Genomic DNA, 13,434 nt, shown 5'->3' on the forward strand with positions numbered 1-13,434 from the left:
ACCTGAAACCGTGAGTCACCTATCGGCCGGAATCTAAGGCACCAGGTCAAGTGTAGTTGACTAGTGCTTGAAGCAACCCTAACAAGGTGAGCGGACAGATTTCTGCCTGTAAGCCCTCTCCATCTTTGGGGAAGAGGTCCCCATGACAACAGGCAACAAGACAAACTCCTGACTGTTCAGGATGGTACCCAGGGAAATCCAGGCCATTCTCTTTTTGATAGCCTCTCTTTGGAGGGAATGCTTTGGCAAGGAAAAGCCAAAGAAGGAACAACCATGAGCAGTTCTGGCAAAGAGGAGTCTCGGAGAAAGGGGGCTTAAAGGCACAATAGTGACAGTGAGCAATATTTCTTTTATTTGTCAGTTTAAAGTAAATTTGTTCCTGATTGTATCAGACACAAAGCTGAAGCATTCCTTCATCAGTTAAAAACACAGAAAAAGCCGTCAGTCCTCTATGGCTGCTCCAAACTGAAGAAATGGATTACAGAAGTTACAATAAATGATCAATGACATCTGATCATACACTTCTCCTTCCAAAACACCATTAAGGCTCCAGTAAAAGCCAGGCAGGGATCATCTGAAATTGAATTTGGCATCTGTGCAGCTATAGATTACTTCTCAAGAAAGACAGAGAAGGCTCTGATTCTGAAGGATGGAGCTTGCGGGGAAACATGAGCCATCCAACTCAGGCTACTTCAGAAAGTAAGAAGCCACTTGCAAATACACATGCCATACAACCAAGGGAGACATGGGGAACCCAACGTACCTTTCTTAGACAATCCATGTGACTCTTCTCCAGTCATTCCAACTCTGACTGCATATAAAAGTGTCACATGCCAATCTAAAACTGTTCAAAGACCCCCCTCTTTCCCATAATCCCTGAACCTATGCAGCAGTGCAGCAGTTGAAAGAAGACCTCAGAAGTTAAATGATGAGGGGCAGGCATCATTTCTAATACACAGAGCCCAGCAACTGCGAGTTCTTCCTCTTACAACAATGTTGACGGTTCTATTCTCAAGTTGGCTGTCTTCTTGTTAAACAACAAGGATTAAGTGAGCCTAAGTTGTCTGTGATCCACAGCCTGTCAATTCATATGAAACAAATTTAACCGTGTACAAGAGAATTTAATTCATAATCATTAGCTAAATAAACCACAAATGAATCTTGGACACACAAACAATAATTTTGTGAATGAACTGCCAACAACTTGGCCATTGTTTACATATGGCAATCATCCATGGAATTTGGGAAACTCACAGATGATCCAGCACCCACCCCAGAGATCAAGGGCAAATGGGCCTGAGGAGAGGCAGACAGGGAGAGTAATCCTAATCCCAAAGTGGCCTTGCACTGCCCAGACAAACTCAGGATGTCACATCCCCCCCCCCCCCCGCCCCGTTTCCTTACAGGGATGGGAACACTATATTGGATAAAAATCTAAGTCGTGTCTTTTTCTTTTTCCCAAAAAAATGTGGGCACAATGGACCCGAGTGAATCATCAAATAGAATGACTCCACAGTATGTAACATTTGCAGTGGGTCAGAGGAGGCAGGGGCAAGGGGCTTGGGAAAGAAGAAACCTCTGGAAATCATTCTTCCTCCTCCATCCACCTCTCCTTTCCTAGAAATACACAGGAAAGGAGAAGTGGGGAAGCAAAGGCAGGAAAATCGAGGGCGATTGACTTACGGACCTCTTAGCAAATGCGGACCTCTTAGCAAATGCGGACCTCTTAGCAAATGCGTGCTGTGGTGTCACAGAGGAAGGGATTTAGATGAACAGCAGCATGGACTCTGAACACTAGCGGTGTGTGGAGGAATTTAGTGGCCCTAGGCTCAAGATGCATTCATATCGCCAGGCAACCTTGTTAAAAACATACAGACACCGACATTCCAGCCACTCATCCCAAACACAGTGAATCAACTTCCAGGATGCCCCAGTAATGAGGGAGTTACTCACTAGACCTTGACAACCACAAGCTAAATAACAATGGAAGGCAACTTTTGAATAATGTTGATAAACACATGGATCCCTTGAGGTCATCCTGACTTAGTCTTACGGAACAAATATTGTCTAAGACCAGGGATCCTATACCATGTGACCAGAGGTTACAATAGTACACATAAGTAGTCCCAGCTACTCAAGAGGATGAGGCAGGAGGATTACCAGAGGCTCAGGAGTTTGAGGCCAACCTCTGCAACATAGTGAGATACCATCTCAAAAAGAAAATAAAAGCCAGGTAGAATTTTATCATAAGACTACCATGTCTTCTCACAGGCCCTGCTTGTAGGTTCAGAGAGTCAATGAATATCAAGATCAAGGTTCCTGCCTAGCCTTGGGACTTTGCATGGTTGTGGCTGGCACAGGAAATGACATGAAAGAGGAAAGTGGCCATAATGGGACCTAACTGTCTGCACGTGTAACTATCTCAGCCATTACAAAAGCTTCCTTTCCCCTAAGATCCAAGGCTTTTCAAACTGCCTACCAATTATTGGTGATTTCAAGAGTTCTTTTGGGAACCAGAAGAGACAAGATAAAGTGACTATCTTGAGCAAAACTTCTGTCCAAAAGGAATCTATCGATGACCACAGAAATCATGAACTGTGGCCTCTGCCCCGCCACCCCTTCACTCAGATGAATAAGGTACAAACAACGCAGTCTTCCAATAGCCACCCCAGGGAAGCAGGGGGGGGGGCGGGGGGGCGGGGGCGGCCATCCACTCAAGTGGGAAGACTACTATGACCGACTCCAGTTGACACGGTGGTACCTACTAAATTCCTAAATCATTTTCCACCTTGAATCTTTTAAATACAAACAGACAAACAAAATCATACACACACATTCTTGTTAAATGATCAAACATGACTTGTAGCAAGTCATATTATCCTCCCAGGGCACAGACACAGCAAAATTTCAGCGCAAGGGCCAATCAAAAGCTCTCCATTTGAGGACGGCTTGGGGGACAATCTGGGTCAAAAGATAATTCCTCTCCTTGCTGACTTTCAGGCTTCAAATCCTAAGGTTTCAAGGAGGCAAAGAACTAGCCGCTGCTACCAATGCACTTACCCTGCCCGAGAGGTTACCAGTGTAGGAAGTTGCTAACTAAAGCACATGCTCTGGCTGAGAAAACATTTTCCACAATGGAACAAAAACAGTGGATGACCAGGCCAAGGTTTTATTCTGGCCTGTGTGTGAACTCAAATTAGCCATTAAAAAAAAAAAAAAGTCAACTCAAACTCAGAAAACACTAGAAAGTAAAAGGAAATCACATTTAAGTCCGCCCAATACTTGACCAGAAAGCTTGTCATTTGTTCCAAGTCTGCATCCAAAATGACCTCACGGGCCAAGGGGGCCACTGGAGTCTGAGGTCAGCAGGCAGGAAGACCTCAGAGGAGAAACAGCAAACACACAGTGAAGTAACCACTCCAACCATTTGGCCTAAGGATGTAAGGAGAAAGGAAGTCTCATGGAGAATGATTAAAACCGGACCCCTGACTTCTCTGTGAGAGGACACAACAAACATCTTTTCTTCAAGAGGTGATGTGGTGTGCCTGGAGATGGACCGAGCTGAGATGACTCTGCCATGTCCACAAAAATCACAGATGAGAAGGCAGGTCTCAGGGCAGATGGGACCAAGAATAATAGAGTCATAGAGCATTGACAGAATCCTCTGCCTGACGTAGGTCCTCTCTAACAATGTGAATTCATGATGGTGAAGGTTCCTACGGGTAGGGGAGATCTTTCAATGAAAGATATATATATATAATATATATATATATATATATTATATATATATATATTTCACAGTAAACGAGTCCGGACTACATCTAGTAAGCCCATGAAACGTGTAACAAATCTTCACAACCCCTAGAAGCACTAGAAGAGGAGAAAATCCTTCCACCTCTTCACGCGCATCCAGCAGGGCTGGACCAAACACAAGAAACCCTGTGTGTGCCGCATTCTCATCAAGCCAACAGCTAACCGGCTGGGAGGGAAGAGAAGCTAGAGGAGTTGTGGCGTGGGAGTTGAGAGAGACACTCACTCCAGCCTTTCGTCTTCCCATGGGAAAGTCACTTCCCCCAGATCATAAGTTCATCTGTCCATGGAAACCCGCCTGTAGTCTTAAACACTGTCCAACAATCATAAGCACCACGGCTAGACCTCAATGTGTACAGAAAAAGGGATATGGAGAAACTCTCCCTAAAACCAAAAAATTGAAAACTGGTTTTTAAAATATGCTAATATTGAGGCCTGAGAGATGGATGAGTAGTTAAGAGCACTGGTTACATTTTCAGACGACTCAGGTTAGATTCCCAGCACTGCCATGATGGCTCAAAACAGGTGCCACTCCGGCTCCAGGGGGTGGGACACCCTCTTCTGGCCTACACAGATACAAGGGATATATATATGTGATGCACTTTCACACACGCAGGCACACATCACACATAAAACAAAAATAAATACTATCCATGTGAATGCAGGAAAAGACAGACATGACTTCAGACTTGTCGCTCCCCAATGCTCATGAAATGGGATGCTGTATTTACGAAGGTCCACTGAAGTTTCCAGAAGAGGAAAATACATCTGACTTGTATTCTGAGGAGTACCAAATCACTGGTGTAGACACACACCGACAGTGACATGGGACAATGTTGTCAGTGAGGGAGAGGAACTGAGGCTTCTTTGGCTTTTCAGAATTATCTGGTCCTCAGATTTCTGTTACAGGCAAACAAAAACTGCAGCATTTGCAAAGCCCAAGCCACTGAAGATTCATGCCTATCATCTTCTATAGAGACCATTTTTAGATCTATTTTGATTTCATATTTATGTGTAGATGTGTGTATCTGTGTGAGTGTGTGCTACTTGTGTGCAGGTGTGCCTGGAGGCCAGAAGAGGGTGTCAGATCTTCCTGGAGTTCCAGGCAGTTGTGAGCCACCTACATGGGTGCTGGGAACCGAACCCAGGTCCTCTAGAAGATCAGTAAGTCTCTTGACCCTAGAAAGCTCCCTGGCTCCTTCTGGAAACATTTTATTCGAGCTAATGAAACAACATGGTTGATATAAACAAACTTCTCATGCCTTCTTTTCTTTCATTTTTTTTTTTTCCAGACAGGGTTTCTCTATGTAGCCCTGGCTGTCCTGGAACTCACTCTGTATACCAGGCTGGCCTCAAACTCAGAGATCTTCCTGCCTCTGCCTCCCGAGGGCTGGAATTAAAGGCGTGTGCTACCACCACCACCTGGCTTCAAGCCTCCACTTTGTTTCACCCAAATAAAACAACCTGGTGTCAAGAGAGTGTGGTGTGTGCTTGCTACATAGACCTTACTAGATTTCAACCTTATTTCTTTGTTCTTAAAGGAAAAGTACTTCTCTGCAGGGGAGTCTGCCTGGCTCATAAAGACCCTTAACCGTCAGTATTAATTCACACACAAGCCTGAGAACTTGTCCTGGGCAGAGAGACTCAGACCCAAAATTCAGCGGACACGCTGAGAAGACGTAATGAGGAACAGAGCTGCCAACCCTATACAAAGCCAAACTCCGAGGCCTGATGCCATGGGCCCCGGGCCAGAACAAACCTCTCAGCTCTAGTTTATGAGATCTGACTAAGAGCTGGACTCCATGCCCATCAATCGATTCCTAGAAGCACATTATCTTATTTAAACCTCAGCAACACCCACAGAACGTGGCATCACATGCATCTTGCCATGATGGAAACTGAGGCTCAGGGGCATTTAATAATGGATTTGAGCTCCACAGCCTGTGCTTTTAACCACTACACTGAACTGCTTAAATGACTGATTAGCCCACAGCAAACATAATCTTGATTCCGAGATCTAAAACCCCCCTGTCCTCTTACCAGTAAAGGTTGCAAGCCTCAAAGACAACTTGTTTTCCTTCCAGATGTTTTCTCTCCCTCACACTACCTCCTTAGAGGACTCCTGAAGAAAACACGAGGCAGCAGAAAGGAATAAAAGCTGCAGAGGAGTCCACACCCTTCATCAGACTTCTCTCTGGAGAAGTATATTCCCAGGAAGGGGTCCCCAAAGGGGGATGGGGAAAGCACCTGGCTTATAGGTGTTATGACAGCCCCAATCTGGAAAGAGTTCAAAGGGGGGGGGGGGGTTGAGCACACTGACATATAAAATATGAAATACTAACTGAGCTGTTCAAAATGAGCAGAATGTGGTTAATGCAGATATATGGCATGGCAAATCACAGGCAAGGATTCTAAAGGCAGTCATTTCACTCACCACTTAAAACGATGAAACATCCATTCCTACAGAGACATAGCATCAAAACCAATGATGGAAATGGCCACAGTCCACTGTTGTTCAAGCTGTAAGACGCCCAGTAAAACAACCGGATGGAAAGTTACAAGAGGCTATAAATGGCTTTCTGTGAATTCAAGGAAACTTGCACTCCATACAACTTCACACTCACACTCTGAAAACTGGGATGATACCTGTTGTTCTGAGCTCGAGAAGGCTGGCTGTAACGTAAAGGCAGCTGCATCCCGGGGGAGAAGACAGTGCACAGCTCTGCATCAGCACCACTCAGGAGGTGTTCCCTTCATCCTTCATGTTAACGACGCCCTGCATTTAGTGATGCTCTAAATCCCTCCAACCTAAACCATCTCACTAAACTGCTAGGATTAAAGATGTGGTGAATTTCCGACCAGGATGAACTTAACCTTACATCTGAGCAATGTATTTACAGTCTTACAGTCTAACATGGTACTAAATTAACCTGTACAAACACATGCCTAATGATCCCTTGCTGGCCAGCTAGACTGGCTGGACCAGTGAGCTCCAGGCACAACCCTGCCTCAAAAAATAAGATGGAGAGAGACTGAGAAAGACACCTGATGTCAAACTGTGGCCTCCACATGCACACATACACACATGCATGATTACACAAGCATGCATATAAACGTACATACTCTACACACAAACACACATGCACACACACACAAACACACACACACACACACACACACACACACACAGTGCCTGAAAAGTCATTTTGCTTCATCAGAGAAGACAATGAAATATTTCCCTCCCTTCCCTAAGAAGAGATTGTCCAGCCTACTATAGTCTGTGTATGTCATGTGAACTCCTAAATATAAACATACAAATCATGCTGTCAAGGTGTAAACTATATTTCTAACATAGGGGAAGCAGTTAAATGAAGGGTGTTACAATGACTTGGTCTACTTTTCTTGCGTGCTGAACAGCAAGCATTCTCCGGCACCATTCTGGATTCAGACAACCTAAAAGCTATCTATCGGACAGCAGGAGTGAGGTTAAATACAGAGACCCCGACCAGACTCAGCGGGATGCCCATATCTGAGGAAAAGATGGTATGGCAGGTGCATCGGCCAGCCCAGGGGCCTGTCTTCCAGCCACACGCTGTCAACCCTTCCTTTATGGCTCTTCCAGATACACCAGGAGTTTCGGGATATCCAGGTCATGTCATGGCTCCCACAGCCACTCTGTCCTGACCTGGATGGAATTTCAGCAAGCCTTTTCCAACAGACCTGCCAATACCAGAGAAGGCTGGCCTTTAGCGTATCAATGTAAAAATCAATCATTCTTATTGATCCATGGTCTCTCTGACCTGTCACAACAGTTAACTCAGTAACAAGGACACCATAACCTGCAGACTGATTACCTCTGAGTTAATCATCAATGTATCATATAACCCAAAGATGAATCACGACCTCATTCAATCTAGTCCAGACTTCCTCTGCAGCTATGAACTATGCTGCCAATCTAATCCTCACAATCCCAACACAATGTAAGATATCTCCAGTAGCCACATCCAGTAACACATACAGAATTAGCATCTCCAGGATAAAGTCTTATGAATTAATAGCAAAATTAAGTATCTGTCAACAGCAAAAAGTCTGGGCCTAAAATACAGAGATCAGGTCAATTCAGGTGAGGCCTGTTCAGTGGCCACAGTCCCCAGACAAAGTATTTCTGAGTTAGGGTTTTTAAGGGAAATAAAACTTGATAAAATTAAGTCAACAACCCCTTTGTCAGTCTATGGGCATTGTGTTAAACTGCTCTATGAAATCCGAAAGTCTGGGGTCCCCTGATCCCAAAGATTAAATTGCACCTTTACTCTATCAATGAGTAAGTGGCCATCTGGTCTCCCAGGCACATCTCTACAAGAAGCATTAACTTATTTATGCCACTGGGGACTAGGCAGTGAATTATTGCTCAGTGCTATGTAATGTACAAGAGTGAAATTTATTAAATGACAATGAAGCAGTAATTACTAAATGGTTCCCTGGTGGCTCAAAAAGTCAGTAATTAAATACCACTCACTGCATTAGGATTGTTAGTTATTAAACAGCACTAATGGAACAGTTCATTAAATGGTACCTTGGTGTCCTGAAGGGGGCATTTCCATGTGGCCTGCCATGAGCAAACACAGACCCTGGGGAAATCTGGCTGTTGCCGGGGACGTGAATCATCACACAGTAGACTGCTCCAGTCTGGGATTTGGCTATGCAGCTGAACAAATACTTCATGCAACAATCTCCCTGGAAGTCGCTGATGTCTGGTTCATCAGGCTGCCCGACTACAGGTATAACAAGGGAACAGCCCCCTCACAGACTGTCACAGGCCTGTCTCAGGTATCAATCACACCCAAGGTTCCAGGGCACCCTCTCTCATAAATTTCTTTTCGCCATTCTGACACATGAACGAAGGACATTTAAAATTAAGTCACAATCTGGCTAAAAGCTAGACATCATTGAACACATCTGTACTCCCAGAATTCCTATGGCGTGCAACACACACACACACACACACACACACACACACACACACAATTCCTATGGCGTGCAACACACACACACACAATTCCTATGGTGTGCAACACACACACAATTCCTATGGCGTGCAACACACACACACACACAATTCCTATGGTGTGCAACACACACACAGATATTAAAATACACCTATGTTTTTGTTATATCTTTGATTCTCTCCATCTGATTGGTTTCCACCTCACACTTCCATTTTTATCTCAGAATGTCCCTTCACTAGCCATGTGTCCCTTCCCTCTAGACAGAAAGCCCAGTCATGTCAATCAAAACTTACTGAGAAAAATCCATCTTCCCAAGATGGCTTTCTCTGATGAGACTAAACAATGAAAAACTCGAGCTTTTTTCCCGACATTTTAGGAAGGTTGCAGTGGTCGTCAACACTCTCCATCACCAAGCTTCATCATGCCGCCCAAGGATGACCAGAAGAAGATAGATGCCGGAAAGTCGACTCAAAAGACAAAGACCCAGTAAATAAGTCTGGTGGCAAGGCCAAAAAGAAGAAGCGGTCCAAAGGCAAAGTTCAGGACAAGCTCAACAATCTGGTCCCGTTTGACAAAGCTACATATGACAACCTCTATAAGGACGTTTCCAACTATAAGCTTATTATTCCAGCTGTGGTCTCTGAGAGACTGAAGATTCGCCGTTCTTTGGCCAGGGCAGCCTTTCAGGAGCTACTCAGTAAAGGACTTATCAAGCTGGTTTCAAAGCACAGAGACCAAGTAATTTACACCAGAAACACAAACGGTGGAGATGCCCCAGCTGCTGGCGAAGATGCATGAGCAGGTTCAATCAGCTGTACATTTGGAAAAATAAAACTTTATTAAATAAAAAAAGAAAAGAAAAGAAAAGCTCCATAGCTACTTTAAATTCCCCATTCACCACTTCAGATTCCAAATAAGCTGACAATGGAAACAAGTTGGCAGTGTTTGTTTTGGTTTTTGCCTCCCAAAGTGACAGGCACCCCAGTCTTGTTTCGATAGACGTAACAGGCCAACTCCATCCACGGCCCCTCCGTGGAACTTCCAGACAAAGGCAGCACGTGATGAATGCTAATACGAAATCACTCGGGGCAGTAAAAAGAGCACACGGTGAAAGGCTTTTAAAGGAGATACATGATATCCTTATCATTGGATGAAAGTGTCAACGAGAGTTAATCGAGGAACCAGTGAACTGGTGAAGAGTGTCAGGTGACATGGGGGTGGGGTGGGGGACAAATGAGATCAAGGGGATAAAGTTCACAGAAGGGGACAACGCGTCATTAATCACACGGTACTGGGCAGACTCTCCCAGACTGGGATGCCTGGAGAAGGCATTCTAGAAGAAGCCAGAGATGGCCGTGAAAGCAGTGTTCCGTCCTAAGCGCTGGGGAACACACCTGACAGAAACTTCCCATAAGAATGCAGCATCAGGGGCTGGAGAGGTCGCTCAGAGGTTAAGAGCACTGGCTGATCTTCCAGAGGTCATGGGTTCAATTCCCAGCAACCACATGGTGGCTCCCAACCATCTGTGATGAGATCTGGTGCCCTCTTCTGGTGTTCAGGTACATGCTAGCAAGCAGAACACTGTGTATAGATAATAAATAAATAAATCTTTTAAAACAACAACAACAACAAAAACTGCAGCATCAGGTCTTACAATCCCCATCCAATGTCGGGGGCAGTACTGGCTACTCTTACCACTTGAAGTTCTCTTAAAGTTTAGAAATAACATGAAAATATGGAGTGGCAAAGACTGTCCAGAGCAGAGACTGAAGAGGAATTGTTTTAATCTACAACCTTCATGGGACAATTAGTTGAAATCAAAGTTAAAAAAAAAAAAGTTAACTGCACACCAGGATTACATAAAAAAAATGAACACAGGATAGACAGTTTTGGTTTTTAACTATTGGAGCTTTAAAATTATCAAAAAACTTTCACTGATCTGGACTCTCTTTGAAAAGGAAAACAATTAATTATCTAAGAGTTGGGGATATTTGATCTTTTTAAGCAGTCTGGGAAACACTAACGCACTTCTTTCTGTGAAATCATCTTTCGGTGGAGAGCGTAACTGCCATCCTTTTCAATTCACTTAGTGTGTGTGTGAGCGCATGCGTACATGATGGAGGGGTGTGCGCCACAGCACACCTGTCAGAGGACAGTGGGTGAGTCGGTCTGTCTGTCCAGCTTTCTGTGAGTCCCAGGCCTGTGAGGCCAATTCCCTTACCCATTGAGCCATCTTGCTGGCCCATCAATGGTCATCCTTCCTTTATGACAAGTCACTACCATCCTTTGGGGGCCCCCAAATGGAAGCAGGCTGGTCCTCGGTCAAGCACCTCTGACCTTCCTAACATGACCAGAGTCACCTACCCAGACTGTAGAGGTTAGAGCAAGACAGAGCGACATCCAGTTGTACCTGAACCCACTGAACATCGGCCCCTGCCTGCTTCCCTGCCTAGGAGTTCCCTTGCGTGTGCACCGGGACTCTATGAGGGCCAGGATACGACAGCAAGGCCATACCTCAAGCCCTCCTGGGCCCTCTGAACTCAACAAAGGGCCCCCGAGCAGGCAACAATTATTGAATGAAACTCACAGCAAATCCAAGATATCCAGGAGGCAGTTAGGAAAGGCTCTGTCTGGAGACCAGCACACATGCCCAGCACACACCAGGACAACAGCACACATGCCCAGCACACAGTAGCAAAGGGTCCAGATCCAGAACAGTGGTCTACACTAGAGGACTGGGGTTGGCGGGGAGCCTTCCCCTTTACCTGCCACAGATTCCAGGAACAAGGAGCAGCAGCAAGTAAGATACCAAGCGAAGGGACTAATAATCTAAGCTCAAACACTGCAGACATAGCACACCATCAACAGACCTCTGATGCAGAGGAGCCTCAAAAGCCGGTTTCCAGACAAGCAGCAGAGAAAAACACTACTCTAACCCCCTCCCCCCAGCTCCTCCTCCCCCCAGGTCCCACCCCCTCCTTCCCCAGCCCTCTGCTCTCCTGCCCTGTGCATTCCTGAACAATGATCTGTCCACACTGAAAACCTGGCTTGAAGTCACATGCAGAGTCTACACAGATATCCCAGCACACACGTAGTGATGGAAAGACAGGAGCAGACTGCAAGTAGACAGGTACACTGTGTGCACACTGACAGGACACTAAGTATATCTCAATGCCAGAAGCAGAGTGCTTTGTGACAGAACTTTTCCTGGGGAGACACAACACACACATCTACTCACCCCTGAGAGAGAACCTATGGCAGACCCAAGTACAGATACCACCAAAATCCAACCTGGTGAACCAGTGAGTTTTTCTGGGGTTACTTAGAGGAACTTAGGACTGCCACTGAGAGCGTTCCCCAGACGCAGCAGCTAGCCCTATCAGCCCAAGGCTTATGAAGTCAAAAACCACAAGATTACATGTGTTCTGTTTACATGTAGGCAGGGTCTAATTTTAACATATATGTCTTACAGTTGTCCAAGCCATTGAGCTGAGTAAGCAAGTTTGATTACAGAAGCAGAAATAGCAGTTAGTCTTATGACCTACTATCTTGCTAGAACAGCAACTTTTACAAGATCAGTCAATTTAAGAAGAGTCTTCAACATCTCATGGGGGGAAAAAAGGGAAGTGGGCTGCTAGGGTACGGGCTGTACAAGGTACATGCTAGAGGCATGTTTGCCTTTGAACTCTCAGCATAGTTAAGTCTAAACTTTAAATGTAATGTTAACCATCACAGGGGGACAGCTCACACAGAACCTGGAGCACACTGCACACACAGTCTGCAGGCAGCTCAACAGGTTGGAGAGTATCCTTTCCAGGTGCCTAAACCTCTTCTCAGCAGCTCCTCTGGTTTCTGCTTCTTCCAAGCAGCCTTTCTCCTCTGAGAGTCTTCTTAGCAGCTAAGCTTCCTTCGGTCTGAGGGGGTCTCCCAGCTTTATTGTTTACTCTGGCAGGGAGGGGCCTAGTGAATCTGTTCAGTTTCGGGAACTTCCTGACTCTGTTTTGAGTTGTTTGCTTTCCTGCTGAAGAAGCTTCCGGCAGGATTGAGTGTTTCAAGCCTCAAAAGAAACTGTGATACAACACAGTGGTACAGCTCTGATTCAGTTAGGATCTCATTACTTAAGTCATTGAGGGGGGGAAGCAAAGTTCACTAACTGCTGTGAGCAAACAAACGCAAGTTTTCATTCTTTTAAGACACTAGTCTAAAATCAAACGCATGCCAGAGCTCTCTCTGCAAGGTAGAACAGTATCTATCCTGCCTTCCAAGACGACAGGCCACTAGCCCAAGGCAGCACATTTGAACAGAGAGCTATGAACTATGGCCTCCCTGTAAGGACAGAGCAGAGCAGGCAAGATCCACACAGGTTGAAGGGTGGGAGACAGGCTGTCAACCCAGAACTCCACCTGGACCTCAACTCTACCCACGTCTGCCTCCGAGTTCTGGCAGGGTTGAGTCACCATCTGGCCCATGAGCATTCCTGGCTACTTTCTCCATAACCAACTTGGCAAGAGTCCTAGCAGGTGATCTCAAATCTTCCCCTTGCCAGCCCGAGGCCCAAATGCCAGGAAAACAGACACCTGTGAAGGCCCTGAGAGGGAAGAGCATGGGGGGCCGAGGA

The 13,434-nt window shown here is 45.5% G+C and overlaps 1 protein-coding gene and 1 pseudogene across 2 annotated transcripts in view; one reads left to right on the plus strand and one right to left on the minus strand.

Moving 5' to 3' along the window:
- The window catches only part of Lhfpl2 (LHFPL tetraspan subfamily member 2), a 154,099-nt gene that overhangs the window by 112,303 nt on the left and 28,362 nt on the right, over positions 1-13,434 (minus strand). The gene's annotated exons all lie outside the window — the stretch shown is intronic.
- Positions 9,238-9,633, plus strand: LOC128113688 (40S ribosomal protein S25-like; annotated as a pseudogene).

The sequence above is a fragment of the Peromyscus californicus genome, unplaced genomic scaffold (assembly GCF_007827085.1).
Source record: "Peromyscus californicus insignis strain IS unplaced genomic scaffold, ASM782708v3 Scaffold_18__1_contigs__length_77618521, whole genome shotgun sequence".
Lineage (NCBI taxonomy): Eukaryota > Metazoa > Chordata > Mammalia > Rodentia > Cricetidae > Peromyscus > Peromyscus californicus.